The sequence below is a fragment of the Pipra filicauda genome, unplaced genomic scaffold (genome assembly GCF_003945595.2).
Source record: "Pipra filicauda isolate LSUMZ 115617 unplaced genomic scaffold, ASM394559v2 scaffold295_size919547_pilon, whole genome shotgun sequence".
In the NCBI taxonomy this organism is placed as follows: Eukaryota; Metazoa; Chordata; class Aves; order Passeriformes; family Pipridae; genus Pipra; species Pipra filicauda.
Genome location: NW_024104415.1, coordinates 22837 through 45825, shown reverse-complemented (window position 1 = coordinate 45825; position 22989 = coordinate 22837). Strand labels below are relative to the sequence as shown.

At 44.6% G+C, this 22989-nt stretch overlaps 1 long non-coding RNA gene across 1 annotated transcript in view; it reads left to right on the top strand.

Annotated features, from left to right (window-relative positions):
- The first annotated feature begins 11396 nt into the window (after positions 1-11396).
- The window catches only part of LOC113986913, a 28989-nt gene continuing 17396 nt past the window's right edge, over positions 11397-22989 (top strand). Inside the window, exon 1 of the long non-coding RNA XR_005564211.1 lies at positions 11397-11487. This is a non-coding gene — a long non-coding RNA (uncharacterized LOC113986913). The remainder of the gene's footprint in view (positions 11488-22989) is intronic.

The following is a 22989-nucleotide window of genomic DNA, read 5'->3' as shown; positions in this document are numbered from 1 at the left end:
TTGACTACTTTGTCTTGGGAGGTCTTCCAGAAATGCTGTGCTTTGGGAGTCTGCAAAAATGGTTCCCAAAGCAGGGTCCTGTGCTGTGGTGAATATTAAAGTGCAGAAGGGCAGCTCAGTGGGTGATACTTGGTAGCAGAATTAATTACTCTGTAGCAATACAGAAAACTGAGCCCTATTTAGGTACTTTTTAATATGTCTTGGCTGGCTACTGTAACTCTTACAGGTCTATGTGGTGGGGCATGGGTTATTTCACAGTCTCGGTGATGGAGCTGGGACAGTCCCTTGCTCGGGGCTTCTCTGACCTGTAAGTGGGAGACTGTGAATTTCCCGGGTCATTTCTGTAGCGATGTCATCAAAATCCCTGGAAAGGAGGAGTTGTCCAGGGAGCCTGTGCTGCTGACTGATGTTTGTGCTGCGTGAATTAACTCTGCAGTGCTGGGACACGACGGCAGAGGGGCCCCGCGGGCCGGATTGTGGTGGGAGTGTGAAATCCCAAGTTTTTTGCATAAAGTAATCAAGAGACCTGCAGAGACGTTAATGCGGTTTCTGTTTCCCAGCTTCCCGCCCCTCCCCGATGAACTGGTGGCCCTCAGGCTGCCAGGGCTGGTGCAGCAACTTCTAGAGGTCACAGTTTATTCCCCATCCCGACGTTTAAGGTGGTCGTTGACCCAGTGGTGTTTAGAAAACTCTTCCTTGTGGGCTGGGTGATTCATCACCCTCCAGGGCTTTACCCTGTGCAGCCCCAGCTGCTGCTCCTGGGAGAGGACAGGGGTTAGCTGCAAGATGAAATGAGCTGGTTTGTTATTTCTCTGCTCTTCACTGGAAGGTGTTGGGGGCAGCCCGTGCTGGGGGCTGTTCCTGTGGGCCCTGTGGGGTCGAGGCTGTGCAGCTGTGATGGAACATTTTGCCAACGTGCGTCACTTAGGTGGGGAAAATATTACTGGTATTATGAGAGTGGTTCGAGTCTGGTTCTGGAGGAGGGCTCTGTCACACCAGAAACTGCAAATGATAAAAGAGACATCCTGCTACCAAGAGTTTAAGTTCTAGATTAAAATCTGAGAAGAGTCAACCCTCAGCTTCCTTTTTCCGAAGGCTGCAGGCACCCCTTGACCAGAGCAGGGATGTGGTTATCCCGAAAATTAAAGCTGGTCATCTCTACATTTGGCTGTACAACAGCAACATGCCTGTGCTCCTCCTCCATGTCCCAGGGTCTCATTCCAGTTACAGGATAAATAGGAAAAAAGAGGAGCTCTGGAATTTTGGATTGGGAGCATTTGTAAGCTTGCAGGCTGCCCAGGTCTGGGTTTCATCTCTTTCTGCCTGTGTCTGCTGTTGGCTTTGGATCCAGCAGGCCCTCAGGAAATAGGCATCCCCTTTCCTGGAAGAAAAGCAGGTGCCATGGGGTTTTGAGTGGGAAGCAGCATGACATCCAGCCAGGTCCTCGTGGTGCCATCCCAGGGACAGCTTTGGGTGTTCACTGATGAAATAGTCAGGGTGCTGACTCCTACTAGAAACCAGAAAATCCTTTTCCTTCCCGTGAGAAACAAGATAACTGCTCAGAGGCAGAGAGAAGGTTTGTTATGGATCAGGTCCAAGGAATATGGTTCCTCACCTGCCAGGCTATGGATCAGGTTTGAAGTTAATGACCAATCCTCTCGCTTGGAGGGACATTTAGCACAGCTGCTCTGTGCACTGAACACACCCTGGTGCTGCTGAGGGAGAGCAAAGAGCCTGCTGGGGTGACATGTGCCCCTGGCTTCACATCGTGATTCTTGTTTCCTATCACAACAAGCACAACCTCGAGCTCTGGCATGGGACAGGAACTGAAACACTGGCTGTTCCTGAAAACAACAGCTCTCCACTCACATTTAGCATTTATCTCCCTTTCCAGCACAGTGGACATAGAATCCGTCTCTTTGTCCTGTAGCTTCCCACTGATATGGGAAAGGGCAGACTGGTGGTTTTGCTACATCTAAATATTGCTGCACACGAACAGTGCAAGTATCGAAGTGTGTTTTGGCAGCAGAGCACTTCCTCCCACAAACGCGTTAAAGCAAGACATAAACAACCTGCATCCAGTGATATAGGCTCAGAAATAAGGTCCCTGAGGACCATCCGTTTTCTGATAAAACTTGCTGTAATTTATGGGATTGATCCCAAGGCAAGGCAGTTTTCTTTTGGCACGTCTCAGCTGTCATTCCAGATGGGTTTGTTCTAACCCAGTGGTTCTCAGGCGCTTTCATTAGGAAAGTCCCTTTTCCCATCTGGAGGCTGTCACCTTCCCACCCACATTTTGCATGAGAAGAGCAGCAGTTGTGCTCCTTGGGGCTGCAGACAGGAATGGCTGTTCTGTTCCTGGCTCTCATCCACAAATCTGCCTTTTAAGGATCGAAGTTTGTGCTGGTTGGGAACAGAGCTGGCCAGCCACTATCAGCTTCTGACAACAGCAGGATAAAAGGCATCCACTGTCTGCCAGCACTCAGCCTTGAAACCAGGTAAGGATGTTGCCTTTCCCAAAATGCTTTAAAAAAAAAAAAAAAAAAAACCAAAAAACAACCCTTGTTTTATTTGTACTAAAGTAAAAAGAATCTTTCCCAAAGACCTTCAAGAACTCAGTCATCATTTCAAAGTACAGCAGTGCCTCTTATAAATCAGGCTGTATTTTAGTTGCTGTCTCCAGCTTAGTGCAGACACTTGAACTTTAACTCAGACCTTCTTGTTTAAACATCTTTACAAAGCAAGCAGCCCACTCGTGCAAATATTAGATGTACCAGAATGTAACTTGAGTTTAGGTCAGGGTAAGCAATTTCTCGGTGTGAGCCTGGAGATGTTGGACAAAGTGAAATGAAGACTGTGATGGAGTCTGTGTGATCAGAAATGTCACCAGCTCAGCCATGTGACATTCTTTTCTCCAGGTGCAAAGGTATATTTTTGGTGTTCCAGCTCCCAAAACCTGCTCAGTTAGAGCACCTTGCAAAATGTCATGAGCTTAACGAGAATTCAGCAATACTCGTTCATTACAAATATGCTCAGCTCACCTATGAGGATATTTTCACTTTCTTGGAGTAAAATCGACTCCATGTGTTGGAGCTGCATTCCCGCTCACTGTTCTCAGGGGAGCACTGTGGTGACATTCCTGTTCCTGTTTCCAGGTGAGGGGCCCTTTCGCACTCCCTGCAGTAACACTAATGGCAAGTGCACCTGTCTGTTACTGGGAAAAATAGTGCCCAGGAGTCCTGTGTGAACAGGGGGGGACACAGTCCCTTCTCCTTTCTGCATAAACTATTTCTGCCTGTTTCTCACATTCTGGAGAAAACTACTCACTGAGTTGTTGGATTATTTGTAAACCCTGCATTTTTGTCATTAGCTTGATTCACCAAGGGAAACTGTGACTGTATTTGGTGTGTAATCAGGGACAGAGGTACTCATTAGGAGATGAGTGTTTCAGTGTAGTGCAGTACCAAAGTTTCTGCAATCACTTCTGTATATGGACAGATGAGAAACTCAAGGTTGCGCAACTTGGTACATAATTTGCTCTTCATAACATTTCACAGGAGTAGGAGCAGGGCATGGGTCTATGTGTGGATTAATATACCCTTATACAAGATCATTTATTGTTGGGCAAATGTTACAGCCTTTCTGGGACCAAACACTGCTAGAGCCAGAGGAAGGACCCCTCTTGACTCCAAAGGGCTTTGGCTCACACCTGTTCAAAGGTGAAATTCAAATTCCAGTCTCAAGTTCCTCCTTGACTTCAAGAGGATGAGAGCTGTGCTTAGTCTGGAGATTTTTGATGTGCAGGGAGTGGGAAAAGCCTCTTCCAGCCATAGCAGAAAACAAGGAAGAAAGAGATGAGGATGCTGGGGCTGTTCCTTGGCAGGTGGTTATCAGTGCTCCCTCTGCACAGCCTGCTGCCTCCTCCCCACGGTGAAGTGAGAACTCACTATCGACTGCCCTCTGTTTTAATTAACTCCAGAAGCAGGCAAAGTACACTGAATAATGCAGGAGAGACATGTGTTTAAACATTTGCACAAGCTTCAGATTCCTCCTACCTAAAAATAAGTCTGTGAGAGGGCAAATGATTCCTGTTAGAGGTGTTGGTGGATGGACAACAGCCATGGACCCCATCCCAACACCCAAGAAGACACCATCCATGGGTCTTGTCCTTGCTGCTGGGACCAACCTGGGGCTAATGCTGGTGGGAAGTTCATGAAAATGAGGTGAGGGCTGCACACACAAGGGCAGCACCAGCACAGGCAGTTTGGGTCTAGTAGTAGCAAAGAGCCTTGGAGAAAGGGCTGGTAGAAAAGCAGGTGGGGTCAGTAACAGATCTGAGCATTAGTGGTTTAAATGTTACAGGTGTGGCTGTTTTCCATAACTGGGAGTCTCACCTCCTGCTTTTTTTTTTTTTTTTTTAATAAAAAGAGCATGACTTTAACAAAAACACACAAACGAAAAGGTGTCGGTGTTTTGGAGCACCAGAGCAGAAGCGATTGTTCCAGAGGGAAGTAGATGAGAAGGACTCAGTAATTTTCCTGTGGAAGCACGCGGATAAAGGCTGTGCTGGTGTAGATGGACACAGATCAGCAGAGACAACGTCAGAAGCTCCATGATCATGTTTTTCATGTGTGGCCACAATTACCTGCTGATCTGGCATATTTCATATGCAAGCAGTTTCCTTAAACGTGTTGGCTCACATTCCCAGAGTGATAAAAAAAATCATGTTCGAGAATAATTTCCTCCTGCTGCAGAACAACCACATCTCCAGACAATATGCGACACCACCCCTCAAGCATCCAAAGCCTCGTTGCATTCTGGTTTGAAATGTAGTGCTCCAGGGGACTCTCTAAATTAAAATTTCCAGAGGCTTATTGCTAATGAAGCCTAATTAATTTTGGATGTAAATGTACCAAGCTTCTGCAATTGCATTTGCATCTCCATTAAAGGAAAACTCATTTTAATCACAATCCATAGTGGATGTTTTATCTGAAAATTATTAGAGGAACACATTGTCTGTTTAGTGCCTTCTTAGTCTGTGCACTTTTCACTTTTTCACCCCTTTAACTCAGCTAAATTAAAAGAAGCATGTCACAGCCTTCTAAAACAACTGCATGAAATACAGTTTCGCTTAAGAGGAAATGAGAAAAAACAGTTACATAAAATGAGAGAAAACCCTACACTGCTCTTCACCTCCATAGGTTTCCTAGTGGTGATATTGCTTGTTCTTAATGGGAAAAAAAGTCCACTTTTCTCCAGATTTGTAGCTTGTTTGCCATCTTGCTTTTATTTCTGAACCCTCAGGGCCATTATGAGCAACTCTTCCTGGAAAAACAACCCTAATTCTCTATCTCCTTAAGACAGAGAGAGCAGGAATATGGCAAACGCCACATCAGAATGCAGCTTTGTAACCCAGACCAAGGAATTGTAATTTCCAAAAGTGCATGTGAGAAAAACTGCAGCAGAGAATGAACTTTGGAAGTTGTCCAAGCAAGGCTGTATATCTAGTAATTGATTAAAGATTTCAGAAATGCTGTGTGCTCTGGGTTACGTGTGTTCCCATGAATGAGACAGGACACCCACTGGGATGCCGGGCACTGACCTGGGAAATGTCCCCAGCCATGTACACAAGCTCTGTGGTCTGTGGACCAAGAGGGACCTGATCAATATTGTGTATTATTACAGAAAGGTGGACACTTTGATGCCAAACATGGCATTTCCAATCCTAAAACATTTCATTATTGCTCTGGGTGAGGTCACTGCTCTGCTTCGTCTCTTCCTCTGCTTCATCCCTGCCCACCAGCAGACCCACCTCCAGATCAGTCAGTGCTAGACTTACCCTTGTCAAAGTCAACTGTTGCACATACAGCTTTTTCTGGGATGTATGTATCTCCCAGAGAAAATATCCATATCTAAAAATATCCATATATATCCATAAATATCCATATATATATATATGGAGTTAGTATATAAGCAAGAGCGTTGTCTGGCTCTAGTGGTGTGACTGGCAGGCAGCCAGGCAGCAAGTGGGTACCTGTGAACTGTGCCAACTCCAAACTCATCCTTCTGGAGACGGCTATGCTGGGAATGAGCTGAAGAAAATGCATTTGAGGTTCTGGGCAGAATTGATTTGTTTTGTGTATTTTATTAGTCTGCTTGAAGCACAACAAAAATGTGCTCACTGAACGAGTCAGACTTCAGGGGAGAGAGAGTCAGAAGTAGGATTTGGAGCTGGACAGTCACCACCACAACCACTACCACCATCCTTTGCAGCTGCTCTACAGAGCTCAAATAGAGCTGTTGGTTTGGTTTGTTATGAGGACAATGAAGAACCAGAAAGATGGCAATGGGAAAAAACAGGCAATGAAGACAAGCAGCAACATGAACACGCCTTATGCAAGGTTGAGACATGGCAACAGCATCTTCACGCTCCCCAGCTTGGAGCAAATTGAGTGAATTCCATCCCCCTGGCCACGGATGTCGGGAACGGAGCTCCATGTCACACCTCCTCCACACGGCTGTGCCAGCTCGCTGTGCTTGCGCAGGAAATCCCCCTCCAGCCTGGCTTTCAGCAGCTTCCACGGCACCCTTGGAACAAGGGCTGCTTTGGATGGGCAAAATCTAATCTTTGTTTTGCAAAGTACATTTGGAATATCGACATGAAGTACCTCTCCTTCCCCAAACTGAGATTATTAGAAATCCCACTTAGCTTAAAAAAAGGGTTGAGCCCCATATTTAGACTCACTTGCTTTTCCAAGCAGAGACGAGCCCTCTGAAATTGGTGTCACCAACACAGTTTCATGCGTGTTCTGTGAGCACAGGAAGTTTAAGATAAATTCAGCAGCAGATCAGATGAAAGAACTTTTGCACTATTGTGTCTATTTATACAGCTCCTGTGGCAAGGCCCACTGCTGCAGTACCCAGGGGCCTCACAGGCTCTAAAATATTCCATGGTGATGGTCTACAGCAGGATCCACTTTGCTGATGGGAAGACCAGCAACACCCAGTAATGGGCACTTACTCAGTGGATGCTTTGGAGCACCCAAGGTTGTGGCTGTGTGACCCCCTTCACCTGACCCGACCCTGTGCTGCCCCAGAGCTTCTCCTCCTGCTCCCCACATTCCAGCCACAGGGAGAATGAAAAAAATAATTTAAAAAATAAATTCTCATTTCAACAGCACTGACCTGGCACTCTGCAGAAGCATAAAAGAGCACAGAGTCATCCTCAGAATACTTTTAAATACTACTACAGGTTAAGGAATTTTACATCCTATTTTACTCATCACACAGTGCCTCTGACTTCATTGCCTGCTCCTGATTTTCCCTGGTATGAGTGAGAAGAACCAGGCCCCAGAATTACTGCCAGGAACAAATCAATGACAAACTGGAACCACTTAGATAGTGTTAAATCATATTTATGTAAAGGTCTAGTCAATCCCAAGCTGATGCCATCGGTGATTTAAAGCACTTTACCGTATGCAGGGTCCCTCACTGTACCTTGAAATGCCATGGAAAAAAAGCCTTTAAACACTTATACTGTGTAAAGTAGTGTGGAAACGTTGCATTCCAGAGGCAAAGGGGAAGCTTGCAAACCAAACTGCAGAGCAGGAAAGTAAGGGATAATCTGTGCATCCATCCCTACTCCTTCTTTAAAGAGGGCTACAGGAGGAAATTAATTCAAATTTAATTTGATTTTTAATTTACAAATACCAAGACAGTCAGGTCTAGTCTTCTGTATTTTGCCATGTTTTTGATGGAGTACACAAGTGCATCCTGAAATTTGTAAAATAAAGAAATATGTAAGATACAAAATAATTCTTCAGATCTGTCACTACACCCCAGAATGGTACTTAGAGGGGAAATAAAGATTTATTTTGCATCCAAGGCCTTTTCTGCAGCACTTTGCAAGCCTGCTCTCTTTCTAAGCAAGAAAACAAAGTCAGCTACAAATACATCCAATTAATTCCTTAGAGAAAACTACTTTAAGGGTTTTAATGCAAAATTACATCCTTCCCATAAGATGGAATGTTGTGTTAAACACAGACCATTTTGGGTATAGGTTGGAAATCCTCCCCTGTTATTAACATAGTTTTTGGAGTAATTTTTAGAAGCGCATTGATTTCATCCCAGTTACAAGTCACAGAAGAACTAGGAAAAATCAGCAGGGACCAGAAATTAAGGAAAAGAAGGGAAAACTCACATAACAGTCAGGACTGGGAGACTGAACATGCAATTTCAGTGCCAGAGAAGCTCAGACCCTGTTTTTTAAAGTGAGGCGTGTGAGAATTCAATTCTTACTGAACGATGTGGCCTTTGGGAGCCTGGGTCATTCCTGGGCGTGGTCCTGGGCTCTGGATTTAGATGGAGGCAGAGGTAAAGCTGCACCACGAGCAGCCCCGAGCAGCCCCAAGCTAAGCCCGTTATGCAATCCTTCCGTCACAGCCGCCTCATCGGCCTGGCTTGGCTTCCCAGTGCTGAGCTTCAGGATTTAAGGCCATTCACAACAGCAGTTGCTGTGCTGGGAAAGGAATCCTGCCTGTAAGGCATAAATAATAAGGTTCCGCTGTGTTATTGGGCATGAAAACCCACCAAGAAAAACTGATTTTATCATTATAAAGGCAAAGCCATGGAAAGGGCTGGCAAGAATAATTTCGGGAAGAATATTGAGGTGCTGGAGCAGGTCCAGAGAAGAGCAAAAAGGCTGGTGAAGGGACTTGAGCACAAGTCCTATGAGGAGAGGCTGAGGGAACTGGGGTTGTTCAGCCTGGAGAAGAGGAGGCTCAGGGGAGACCTCATCACTCTCTACAGCTCCCTGAAAGGAGGTTGTAGCCAGGTGGGGGTTGGTCTCTTCTCCCAGGCAGCGATCAGCAAGACAAGAAGGCATGGTCTTAAGCTGTGTCAGGGGAGGTTTACGTTAGATATTAGGAAGAAATTCTTTACAAAAAGGGTAATCAGGCATGGGAATGGGCTGCCCAGGGAAGTGGTGGATTTACCATCCCTGGAGGTTTTTAAGATGAGACTGGATGTGGCACTTAGTGCCATGGTCTAGTAACCGCGGCGGTGTTGGATCAAGAGTTGGACTTGATGATCTCAGAGGTCCCTTCCAACCCAGCTGATTCTATGATTCTGTGATAATCGAGGGAAGCAGCCTCTGCAGGCAGATTATGGGGGAGAGAGATGAAGAAAAGGTCAGGCCTGGGAGCAGTGGTACAGCCACACATATCTTAGATGTTAGGAAAACATCCTTCCCTGTGAGGGTGATGAGGCCCAGGCCCAGGTTGCCCAGAGAAACTGTGGCTGCCCCATTCCTGGAAGTATCCAAGGCCAGGTTAGATGGGGCTTGGAGCAACTTGGTCTAGTGGAAGATGTCCCTGCCCATAGCAGGGGGTGGAACTGGATGAGCTTTAAGGTCCCTTCCAACCCAGGCCATTCTATCATTCTATGATCTGCAGGGTTTGACCTCTCTCCTTCCAACCTCAGCTTCTTTTCCAACTTGAATTACAGTTATGACAGGGATGGAAATAGGGTGAGACTCTGGTGTTTTCCCACAGCGCATGGTTAATCCAGACCCAACGTCATGTAGCTGAGGAAAAAGGTAAACATGGTGCAAAATCACCCAAGTTGCGCTCTGCTGGTTCCCTGACAGCTGTGGAAACACGTGGGGAAGGGCTGGTTTGATTTCTCTTGGGAGGAGGGAAACGTAACCAATGCTTATCTATCCTTAATTTGTAAACTACAACCATCTGGACACATGCACTCACGCACCACCAGCACCCAACTCCCAGCTCCTTTGGGGGAGGTGAAAAGCTTTGGGTTGATTTCCTGGAGAAAAGGGTCAAATCTCAGGACTGCTGAGGCACAAGGGAGATGAGCTGGGGCACAGTAGCTGTATCGAAGTGTAAACACTTCAGAACAGCAAAGGGCCTTTCACACTTATGCTGCCAGGCACAGGAAGATCTTGATAAAAAGATGTTATCAATGTGCTTTATCTGAATTACATGAAGCCACCACTACATAGGGAAGAGTCACGTTTATCAGGGTGGGTTTTTTTAAAGACTGATTCAGTTATTAGGACAATTCCCCCAAAAGGCAGTGGCAGATTGGCTCTTCTGTCAGAAGAAAATGCCAGATATGTGTGCGTGTGTGAGAAGGGGGTGGGATGATTTCATTGAACTGAATCATTTTCTGACTGATTTTACTTCCACTTGTGCCGTTTCCTGTGACTTTGACAAGAGTTTGAAACCACAGTGAAGAAACTGGTTTATTTTCTGTGCAGACAGGAGGATTGTGAGTGTCTCCTGGTTTTGGCGTAAACACTAACTTGTTTACACCGGCTCGTCACATCAGCTCGAGGCTGGAGATGGGGTTGTGGGGTTTTACAGATGATCTGAGCACACCGGTAGCTCAGACCACACAGCAGACGCTGGGCATCTGTGGAGATGACAGCTGTGGCCTTGGCACTGGGGTAAGAAAGACAACCCTGCAAAAAGACATTAACCTATATTATTAGAGAGTGTCCAATGGGGGGCTGCAAGGATGGGGATGGCTCTGGAGGGGAAGCCGTTTGAGGAGCGGCTGAGGGTGCTTGGTTTGTTCAGCCTGGAGGAGACTGAGGGGAGACCTCACTGGGGTCTTCAATATCCTCACGAGGGGTAGTGGAGGGACAAGTACTGATCTCTTCAGTCTGGTGACAGTGACAGGACCCGAGGGAACAGCTGGAGCTGTGTCAAGAGAGGGTTAGGTTGACTATTAGAGAAAGGTTCTTCCCCTGGAGGGTGGTCGGGCACTGAACAGGCTCCACAGGGCAGTGGTCACAGAACCAAGGCTGACAGAGCTCAAGAAGCATTTGGACAATGCCCTCAGGGACATGTGGTATTGTTGGGGTATCCTGTGCAGGGCCAGGAGCTGGACTGAATGATGCCTGTGCCTCCTTCCAAGCCAGGATATTTAATGATTTTATGATTCTAAATCTGGCACTGTCTAAGCACTGTCAAAATATGTATCATAGAATCCCAGAATGGTGTGTATTGGGAGAAACCTTAAAGCTCATCCAGTTTCATCCCCTGCCATGGGCAGGGACACCTTCCGCTATCCCAGGTTGCTCCAAGCCCCGTCCAAGCTGGCCTTGTACACGTCCAGGGATGAGGCAGCCACAGCTTCTCTGGATGAGTGTATTGACTGCCGTGTGTTTTTAGATACCTCCTGTCGAACCCCCGGGTGCCGTCCCGGGCTCTGTGCTGACCCCACACACGGACCACCCTCCCACCCACACTCCCTCCCGCCGCTCCCTCAGCCGGCCCGGCCGGCCCGAGGCGCCTCCCTCGGGCGGGCCCTGCCCCGCGCATGCTCCGCGGGCGGTGCCGCCGCTCCGGGACCGCCGCCCTCCGTCCCAGCGCCTCGGGCCGCTCCCGATTCCGCTCCCGATCCCGCAGCGCTCCGAGCCCCGCGGGGCCGCGGCCGGGCCGCCCCGCCGGGACACACGGAACGGTGAGTGGGTCTGGGCAGGGGGCAGCCGGGCAGGGAGGGCGGGGCGGGCGGCGGGCACGCTCCCCGGAGAGACTCCGCGATGGCCGCGGGGGCGGTGCGGGGCTTTCCCGGCGGCCGCGTCCGGAGTCAGGAGGCGCTGGGTCCCCGTGGCCAGAGGGGCTGGAGTGGGGCCGGAGTCACCGGGTTCGCCTTATCGGAGAGGGCCGGTGCGGGGCCGCTGGTTCCCCTTGGCCAGACGGTGCGGGGCCGCTGGTTCCCCTTGGCTGGAGGGTGCGGGGCCACTGGTTCCCCTGATCCCGGGGGGCCGATGCGACTGCGGAGCCGCTGCTCCCCCTTGGCTGGAGGGTGCGGGGCCGTGCGGGCAGCGCCGGGCCGGGAAGGGGTGTCAGAGCCACGTTTCGCGGCCGGGCGGGGGAGGCCGGGTCGGTGACAGGAGGAACCGCAATGAAACAGCTCCGGTTGTGGCCGCCGGTGCGTTGGGAGAAGTTCAAAAGTCCCCTGGTGGTCGTGGGTGAGCGCGGACCCCCGAGTTCCCTGTGCCAGGGGAGATCCCGCTGCCTCCCACTGCTGGGCAAGCTGCGGGCTTGAAATGTTGATGGTGTCCAGCTGTCGGTCTGGCAGCTGTTCCTCTGTAAGGGACGCTTCTGGGACATCTTTCACCCCCAAGGGAGGTGACAGCCACGATGCAGGGCTGAATATCCGTCACCCCGAGGGACACGCAGGGATGGGGAGCAGATAACCAGCTTTGCACCTTCTACAGACACCTGAAATTCTGCTCTGTGTGTGAATGTGTGGAAACATTGCAGTGTTGGATGATGACAGGGAGTTGGATCTTTAAGGTCCCTTCGAACCCAAAACAGTCTATGATTCTATAATCGCCTTGAGTTGGGATTTTTAAAGTACACGTAGAAAGGTCATGTATGAGGACAACCAGGACACAAAAGTCTGAAGCACTTCAATAATAATGGAGATTGATGGCAGAAAGACAACATGGCAGTGGCTCAGTTTGGCAGGAGGGGATGGACCCGGCTCTGTTTAAACAAACATGGAGTCTGTGCTTAGGAGGATTAAGGGAGTGGCTATTCTGATGAATTAGGGATGGAGGGGTTATATTTTGAGGCATATCTGGAAGGAAGATAAGTGTAGTGCAAGAAAGTTTTTTGTGATTCTTTTACTGGGTAGGAGATGGCAATAATTCAGAGTTGTGTCGCTTTTTAAACTTCACTCCAGTTGACCCAATTTTGCTCGTAGAAGATTCCCTGTAGTTTTATTCTTGAGCAGGATGGATGTGCTTTGGTACCCCTTTATTTGGGCTGCTGCAGCTCAGTATTAAGTTCAGTTTTGACCTTATAAGGGGACTGGGAGGCATTTCCTCCTGGCACTTGTTTTTAAAACACACAGGAAGTTGCACCTTGATCTGGGTCTGCATTAGGTGACACCGAGACAGGTGCTTTGAAATGCAATGCCAGCTGAGGACATGCTGCTCTTTCTGAGTCAACAACAGATCACATCAGGCTCTTGCTGTCATTTGTGATCTTAAAAGTTAGTGATCACAGGCTGATTTTACAACCATTTTTGTCAGTACATGTTTAGTGATTCAGTTGTTAAATATCTTATATATCAAAGTATCTGCAAGCTGTTTGCCCCAAAGCCCAATGGCACAGAGACTATAATATGCTCATACACCACAAAACTGCAAATATTTGGCCTTTGAGAAAGGTTGGGTGAAAAGCTTGTAAAATCTAGGGTGAGGGGGTTTAAATTTGCACTAGAATATAAACACAGAACTGGAACAACTTAACTCCTGGAAGGCTCTGCACTGAGAAAATATATCAGAATTAATTGCAAAGTGGCCTTTCTGAGAGGTAAATCCTGAACTGTTTCTGTGTGCTCAAATTGTCTGTTCAATGAATTTATTTAAAAAAACAAATGGGAAGCAAGATCTGGAGAGAATATCTAGTACAAAAGCTTTGGAAAGCAAAAAGCTGAAGTGCACCTGAACAGCCACAGGCCAAACTCAGACGGTAAAATCAACATTCTTTTTAAACTCATTTTTCCCTCTGTCAGACAGAGTCTGCAATTTTCACTTTAATTCTTTTGCCTTACCTTTTGGTGGGGCTGGGAGTAAGCCAGAGTTCTTGACTGGAAGAGTAAGTGGTACTAATTCTGTAAGTTTAGACAGACATTTCTGGAGTAGTTTATTCTTGCAAATAAAGACTGAATTCAGAGAAACCAGCTTCCCTTTTTTGTGTAGAGCGGAAAAATCTTTCTGTTTTCGCAGGCAGCATCCTGACAGTGATGCCTGTGAAGAGCTTCACCTCTTTCCTACCGCTTTACTCCCAATCCTCCTTGGCTTTGGGGGTGAAACACCTTTTTCACCTGCAGGACTGCCCTCAGGTTTTGTGGTGCCTTGCTGGTGCCTGATTTGGCACAAGGAAGAGATGCTCAAAATACAGCAGGAACCCACATAGAGAATCCTGGACTCCCTAGCTGTGTTGGGTGTGAATTGCAGCAGAAAAAGCTGCTCTATGTTTACATAAAGAGGAAGGTGTTTGCATTGTCTGAGAGGTCAAAGCTTTCACACATAAAAGCAAACCCTAAGGACTGGTTTGTACTGAGGCGTGAAAAGGGTTGTTATGAGAATCTCTGAACCAGAAATCAGGCTGGGAAGGGAGGTTGTGGAGGGAAGACTGAGCTGGGTCTTGGTTCCTGGCTTGTCTCGTTTCCAACAGCAATTAAAAATGACAAAATGTTTTCGTCTGGATGAAAAACTGGCAATATTCATGTTGTTCTTTTGTAGCCTATCCGAGAGTTTGCAATTCCACAAAGATCGGGCATTATTCCTGTAAACACACGAGCTGCTCTCGATCTTTAAAGCACTTAAAGTGCAATTAGGTTTCAGGTGTTGGTAATGGCAAACACTTGCTGGATTGATGGAAAATGGCTTTGGCAGTTCAAGTATATAATTCATGCAGTTAATGCTCTGCAATAAAGCTTTTTCATGGGCTGATACTGCTCCGTTTTGCTCGTGGGGTGAGGCAGATATGCTTGAACTTCATCAAGAAGAGAAGAGGAGTCTCAAAAAACCAGCATTTTGGGATTTTTGGCAGCTAAATTGTCACATCCACCTATTGCTGTAGTTTCTGTGCAGTACAGGAAGTGACAGATGAGGGGGATTTTTCTGTCCCCTTGTCTTTAGCAGCACTTTAGGTATCCCATCCAGGATTTGTTTTACACGGTCACCTGATCCTTTAAAAAAACTGAAACAGTGCTGCAAACTACTGGAAAAAGAGATTTCTGATGCTTTTCTTGGGCAAAATGGTTGCAATTTCTCTTGACTGAAATTGGAGAAGGGAGGAAGTACAATTTAGTGGTTTTATTGTCATGGCCTGTTGCAAACAGGTGGGTTTTTAAGGAACAGGTCCTGACAGTTTTCTTCACGCTTGTAAAACTACAAAATTTTGCTGGCTCCAGTAATTCTTGGGGTTTTCTCTTGAGCTGGTTATATAAATGTAATATAAGTTGCATAACTTACAGAAAAACTGAGCTACAGGAAACTGGAAAAGCAGTGTCAACATGGCAGATAAAGTCTGCACCAGTTGCTCTGCATATCAATACCTTTTACAGGGGGTGAGATGTTTGATAACAGTGACATGAATGTTCTGTGATTAGGGTTATGCTTTGAAACTGCTGGCACATAGAATTATTCTGTTAGACTCCTTTTTCCCCCCTATGAAATGTAAAAGCTAATATAGTGATTAGAGGAAAACAACTGGAAGTCAATGGAAAACCAAGGGATTTATACATCACCCTGAACAGTGGTGAAAGCCTGTGAAAAATGAAATTGGAGGTTTTGTTTGAGGAGGAACTAACCTGCCGAGTAAGATTGTGAACAAGTGCAGTTATAGCTGCCAAAGAGTGGGAAAATTGTTTGCAATTAAGTGTTGTTATTGATCAGATGATCTGATCATAAACAGCCTTCTGGAAATACAACATCACTGCTCTGCTGTAGCTCTGGAGCTCCCAGAGCAACACCAAGGGCTTGCTAGTAAAGAATAAACCTTTACAAGGCTTCAAGACACTCATCAGTCATAAATCCATGTGTCTGGTTGCTTTGCTTTATGACGTATTTTGGACTTGTAATCCTTTGAAGTGGGGCTGCTGCATAAAGGAGATACTGCTAATAAATGAAATAAATTCAGTATTTAATGCCAGTAGTCCAGACTTTGGTCGCCTGTGTGTGCACTGGAGGAGGGGACACAAAAGTAAGGAAGCAGTCTGCAGGGGGATAAGCACATGAAGCTGCACGAGATGGGCTCAGAAGCCTTGGAGCTGTTTAACCTCAGCTGTGTCACTGGCCAGGGCCTCACTTTGTCTACACAGCCTCTTTATTCCCTCAGCAAGTTTCTCACTCTCAGATGCTATATTCCATCCCCTGTCTCCAAAGGCTTAATTCCCTTTGAAACGCAAAACCTGACAACCGCTATTCTTGCTTCCCGGAGAAAACTCCTAAAGGACGATTTGCACCTTCCTCAGACTGTGGTACACAATGTCCCTTGTTTGCAAAGCGGATCTGAGAGGAGCTTTGGCTTTTGAGGCACCAGTGTATGAACATTGTTCAACATTTTAGCAGTTCTGCAGTCCAAGTGCTGTTTAAGCTGTTCCTTCAGTGTTTCTTGTCATTTCCAGCTATTCCAGGACTGAGTGGAATCTGGTTTGCTCATCAGGAGGCTAAGTTGCAGCTTAGCAGGGTATTGAAATACTAAATACCCTTAATAATTGCCCTTCAATCTGGGGTATATTGTAGCAAAATAACTTCATTTGTCTTTCACTTCAGATCTTTAAAACTACTTCATTTTACTGGCTGGAAGATGAGATTGAGGTAATACTGACTCATGTTATTTGGAACAGGAAACAATTGTTGTTCAAGCTACATCGGGGAAAAAACCCTTCCACCTTTCTTGTCCTGAGGAAGGACAGATCTAAGCCTTCTACTCTTTTAGATAAGGAAAATGAAGCAGATCCATGACTGGGACAGGGGAGGGAGCAGGGGGAACACTTGCAAGCGGTTTGTTTGTATATGTATGGACTCAGTTTTTCAGGAAGTGAATTTGGCAGAAGTAGCTCTTCTGTTCATTTTGAGACACCAGCAGCACAAAGAGATATATTAAACAAAACAAACCTTAAAAACTTTGGCATTTGTGCAGTCTAAATGACTTCCTGTTGCTTGCCATCCATAAATACCTGTCTCTGCACTCCTCTGGATTTTATTAAAGTATGATAAGAAATTCAAAGCAGGAATTTTGTTTCTGTGGTTTTTTGGCTTTCTTTTTTTGTTTGGTTGTTTTTGGTGTTGTTTTTTTTTTTTTTTGTACTGGTGTTTGTTGGGGTTTTTTCTATTAATATATTATTTTTAGGGCATTAGATGTTTAAAAAAAAAATTAAAGGTACTGCCTAATTTAAGTGCTGCCTTAGGCTCAGGCTTTTATATTTAAATCTGCTGTTTTGCATGGGTTGGTTTTTTTGACCCTATGGTGTCAAGCTCTTACATCTTAACTCCTGTGTGGAAAAAGTGTGGCCACCCTCAGTTCTGAGGTTTTTGATCAAAACCAACTAACTCTAAGCTGGCACTTGCAGTTCGCTTTATATAAGGTCTTGTACACTCAGTGTTTCGTGTTTACTGAAGATGCACAAGAAATAACCTTTCACTTCCTGAACACTTCTGTATTTCACTTTTCCTCAAAGCATGGCAAAACAGACACTAATAATTTTGAAATTGCCAGGGCCTGTGTGTTTAGAGAGTTTAAAAGTTCAAGAGGAACCAGAATGATCAGCAAGCCTGACCTGTGTGCATCACACCTTTATGTATCAGCCTGTGTTCTCACCCTTTACAGCTCTGTCACGTGGGCTGGAACACTCTGTTCTGCAGGAATTATCCTCTCTGAAAACAAAATATTACAGTTTGTTTTTTCCTGCTATTGGTTTGTGTTGCATTTGTATTAAATTCTATTTTTTTTTAAATTTGGATCTTCTACCGTTCTTTCTTGCTCTTAATACTTAAGCTGAAGGAAGAGAAAGGTGCATTCAAAGTACTGAAGTTATTGAAGTAACAGCTGTAATCGCCACACTCAGCACATGCCACCTTCACACGCCACTTTTTCTAATGGACAAGTCTATTTGAGTTCTACAGGCTGTAATGGACACCATGTGCTTCTGATATGGTGTTATAACCTTATAACTTCTCTGTAAGAAGCCTCAGAAGTCTCCCTCTTGAAGACAGGGAATAGTCAGGAGTTCATCCAGATTCTGGAAAGTGCTGTCTGGTCAGAGAGAAGGAGCCTGTCCGATCCCTGGTTTTTGGTCATTGCCAAACTTGTCCTTGCGTTCTTTCTGCTGCATCATCACCCTCATGAAGGGAAAATTGAGGTTGTGTTTATTGATGATACAGGATAAACCCCTGGGGATGTTGTACCCAAATGCAAGTGAACTGGCATGAGCTTTGCCAGCTGGGAATCTCCCCTGGAAACCTTTGTTTTACCACCAACATCAAGTGGAAAAAAATCAGCTTGTGTTGTTTTATACCAGCAACTGTTTTAGTAGTAATTCATGTCCTTGAACAACTTTCATACAGTTGTGGGATTGATTAATAGGGGAGAGCCTGGGTTTGATTTCACTGTCACAGCCACATGGGGTAAAGAGAAAGGACGTATGGGGATAACTGACTTGGAGCTGCATTTTTACTAAAGAAACAGCTATCTTCTGGCAAGTTTAAAAAAAAAAAAGTCCTGTGGGTTTTAGTCCTTTCAGCTTCCTGTCCATGTGACTTACAACCCGCCAAGTTACAGCTATATAAGCAAGATACATCAGCAAACAGACCTGGCTTAAAAAAAGGCAGCTTCTAAATCCTGAATGCTCACCATGTGCCAGCACAGCCTTAAACAGCTAAAACCTGAGGTGCTGATCATATTAACTTGGCTGTGTAATTAACTCGACTGATTGACTCTTCACCTTTTGTTGGTATCAGCTGAATGTTTACCTTCCAATTAAAGCCTGTGGTACCTCCAGGTTTAATCACACCACGTTCTTAGAAGTTTACTGTGGAATTAAGTGAAAAATAAGCCAAAGTTTTTCTTGGCCTGTGGTGTGTGTGTAGAGGGAGGAGGCAGCAGTGTGGCTGGGGTGTCGTATCGGCGAGGCCGTGTTGTGGCACGTCACCCCTTGGGTCGAGCAACCAGCTCTGAGGGACATCTCAGCTCCTCTGAGGGACTCCCATCAGCTTCCTGCAGGGATGTGTGAACTTGGACACTGTGCTGTGAAAATCCTGTGTTAAGAAACACTAATATTCATCAAAGTGGAAGCAGCTTAACCTCATGATATCACCCAGTGTACAACACAGAACATTTCTCCTGCCTTGCACCACAGGCTGTACCTGTTGATGTGCTTAGTGCGTCATTTATCACTCAGAGAGACATTTATGTAGAACCACCCTCTCTGTGTACTTAGAGAGTTTATTTTACATGACAGGGGCAGGACCTGCCAACCTGTAAATCTGTGGCAAGACTGCCTCTGTAGGGAGAGAAACTGGATGCTGCATTACAACCCCTCTTGGGATTGTTTCATGCTTTGTTCTGATGAACAAATTTCTCAGGCCTTCTTCAATCCATTAAAAATGTCTTGCTTGATAAAGTTTAACTAGCAGTTAAACTGCTGTGCTTGTTTGTGCACATATATGCTTTATCTCCAGAGTTCTGTACAAGTTCAGTTTTGCACAGACAAATTGGTGCCTATCAGTGACATTGAGTAATTACATAAAGAACTGAATATGTCCAAGCTTTCTGGTGAGTTCAGCCTTGGAAGTACAGCTGAGATGCAAACCACTCTTCCTGATAATTTTGCTGAAAGTCAAAGGTTTTCTATCAGAACTGCAACTTTTGCCAGGCAGAACCATGCAAAATAAGACTTAACACATGTTTCAGCTCACATTTTGGAAGCAATTTAATCTGAACTAGTTCTGCATTTAGGGCCAAGACAGCTGGCAGATATGCACATGACCACTTGAGATGTTCCATTTGGGTGGTATTTGCACTCTCCCCACAACCAAACCATGTGTGCTTCCTTTTTTTCCTGGTAAAGACTGATGACCACCAGTAAAACAGTACCATCTTCACCAGGCTCTGCTGTACAATGCATGTGCATCTGCTCGCAGCCAAAGTCACTTGAGAAATGTTTTAGGGTCTCTCCTAATGACTGAGTTATGCTTTAAATGAAAATCCTCTCTCTTCAGTATGGTTTAGAAGAAATGGCCTTTCCCACACCATTTCAGGGTGTTTGCTGTTGTTGCTCAGTTTTAAGAGACAGGGAAAGCTGAGAGTAGTTAATTAGCAGGCAAAACTGCTACAATGATCCATATCTTTTAAACAAATTCACACTTATGGTCCTATAAAGCTGTTCTACATGGTGTGTACAAGCACTAAGGTATAATTTGCTGATCCCCAGCCAAAGGCTTAAGAAACAACTTAATATCTCTGTTATATCTCTATGTTAATAGCGCTTAAATTTTTAGGGCTTAATTTAGAATGAAACCCTTAAGGGTAGGTGATATGGCACTCTGCTCCCATTCTAAAATGTGCTAAAATGAGGTAATTCCCTTTCCCCCCTCTGTCTCAGTTTCATCCATAATTAGGATTGAGATAGAAAATGTCTTTTAAAGGTTTGGGAGGAGAAGGTACCTTGTGAGAAGTCAGTGAGCCCAGTGTGGTGGATGCTCTCCAGGTGTCAGAGCTCTGCAATGAACTGGTGACTCAAAGCTGTTGTAGACTTGCCTCTGCTTGGAATTTGCATACTGAGCCTCACAGAATTTTCTTAGTTTACAGCTGGGCTTTGTCTCCTGCTTTAATTTGCATTTGATCCTGATAATTTCCAGAAGTTAAAAAAAATTAACTGGTGTATTTTTTTCATGAGTGATGGAGGGGCTCAGACCAATTAATTTTGCAATAATTCTGTGTTCTGTGTTCTTTCTTCTTTCATTTTGTGGCTGTGTCTTGTTTTAAGTCACAGGCACTGGCTTGAGGAAAAGAAAAGTGGTAATTTGATCTCAGTGTGGTTTTTATAAGTCAAAAGGTCATCTTATGCTTAAGAAAACAAATAATTTGTATGCCAAACAGTTCTTTCATGATTAAGAGGCTTGAGTATTTTTGATGCAATGCTTTAGTAATAAATAAATTTTAATAAAATTAGCGCCTTTTAACTTGTATCTATAGTTGGATTTATTGCCAGATTGAATTCAGTCCTGTTGATAATAACTAGAAAGGAATGGCTGTTACTGGAATATCTGGAATTCTTACTCTGTTTCTCTTGCCACATCTGTTTGCTCTCATATTACAGTAAACAGAAAAGAATCTCCAAGATTTAAAAATTGTGAGTTTGTCTTCTATAATTCTTAATTAAGCTTTCATCATTCCCAGCTAAAATGGCAGGGTGGCTCTCTCAGAGTTTTTGTCAAAGGCATTTTTCATTTGTGGAAGATGTTCCTGCCCACAGCAGGGGGTTGGAATGAGATGAACTTTAAGGTCCGTTCCAACCCAAACCACTCTGGGATTGTATAATTCAGGATTTTAGTTTAAGCATGTGATGAGAACTAGCAGAAAACAAAGTTTAAAGCAGCCTAAATGAAGTCCTTTGCTCTGGTTTCAGTGACTTCTGGTCACAGTCCATTAGCTCAGAGCTTCTTGGGACAAAAATAAAAAGCAGTGTGGTATTTCTGGTGTGTTTAACACTTAACAAATCAGATCTTTTAGTATCATCAAAGGAAAAAAATTCAGAGCAATTTTTCTGAATCTCTCTTGAATATCTAAGGGTACTTTTATTTCCCGTAAGGAAATAGTGCCACACAGATTTCCCTCTCTTTGCAGGTCTTAGGAATTGAATTCTACTCATGGTGATTTTGTGGAAAAGCTTTGTGGCCTTTTGGCTCAAATTCAGGTGAATTTGCTCATGAGAATGTTTTTTACATGTCTTGTTCCACTAGAATTTCAGATTTTCTAGAGATGAGTTGTACAGTGAACACTGAAGGGAGCATAAAAATAGACAATAGACCAACAGCATGCTATATTTTTAAAATTTATTTCCCCTTAAGAATGAGGGAAATTATTTTCCTTCTCTTTACATGTCTCTAGGATGGTATGGAGAGATGCAGAAGATGGTTTTTAACTGCAAACAACCTCGTATATAAACATAATCACTGCATATGCACAGAAATCACATACATAAAAATAAGTGTTGGCTTTCTAATTTCTGGTTAAGTACAGCTGAGGTGGATTGAGCCGTTTGAGAGAATGAACCAATCTTACCTTGGGACAGAAATATCAAGACAAAAATGCAGTTTGGTTGCAGCCAGATTTCCAGGTTGTAAGACACAGAAATATTTTGATTACTAGTTTGAAAAACAGGTAGTTCATATGGTAATTCCCAGATTGCTTCAGAAAAGTGCTGGGGGGTTGATATGTCCAAGTTACCATAGGAATTACAGATAATTTTTTCTCAAAAATAAAAAAAAAAAAACAAGTAGTAGAGATGACTTGTAACTAATTTTTGTGAGTTCTGTCCGAAGATAACTTTTCAATACAGATCTGCTTTGTGAAACTAATATTTATTTCATATTAACTAAAAGTCTTTCAATGTGTGAGGTTAAAAAACAAGGTTTTTTGACTGGCCTTTAAATTCTGAAACTATTCAAGCACTATTTTTTTTTTTTTTTAATATGCTGATGCATTTTGAGTTGGTTTTTCATGGGATAACAACGTTCTGGCAATTACAGTGACAGGGCAGTGGGTTTTAGCCTCCCTAAAATCCAGAGGCTTCTGTAAATGAGGAGTGATTCCTGATGTGGGATTGCTGGTTATTGTAAGGGCTGAACAGTTGAAGACTGGGGATAAACCAACAACATGGTGAAATTGGAAAGAGCTTTTGTTCTTAAGATTCCTGCATGTTAACTCAGAAATTTAATTGCTTTTAAGGACAGAAAAAAGGAAGTGCTTTATGGAGAAGAGAATTTAGAGTTAAGAGCCATTTTGGACAGCTGGGCTGTGGTGTCCTCAGCATTAAGTGTATGCACTGTGCACCTTCTGCTTTTATTTCTCATTATTTTCTCCTGAATTGCATGTGCTTTAACAGCCAGATTTGCTCCCCAAAGCTTTTTTCCCCGAGTAGAATTTGTATGGAGTGTTCCCTACTGCAGTTAAATATTTATTGTCCAGAATAGCTGCACTGTGGTATTTGCAAATTGGCTGCAGACTTGGAGCAAATCAGGAAATGTCCAGATGCTTTATAAAAGTTCCTTTTCTCCATAGTTCTTGCTTTGGAAATTCAAGGCTTTGGAATTGTAATTGTAAACCAGCCAATTTCATCACAGTGTATAAAAAAGGGGGAGAGGTGTGATTTGAAGTGCCTCAGACTTGACTCTCTCCTTCTCTTTTTCTTCCCCACTCTGTCTTTCCAAATTTC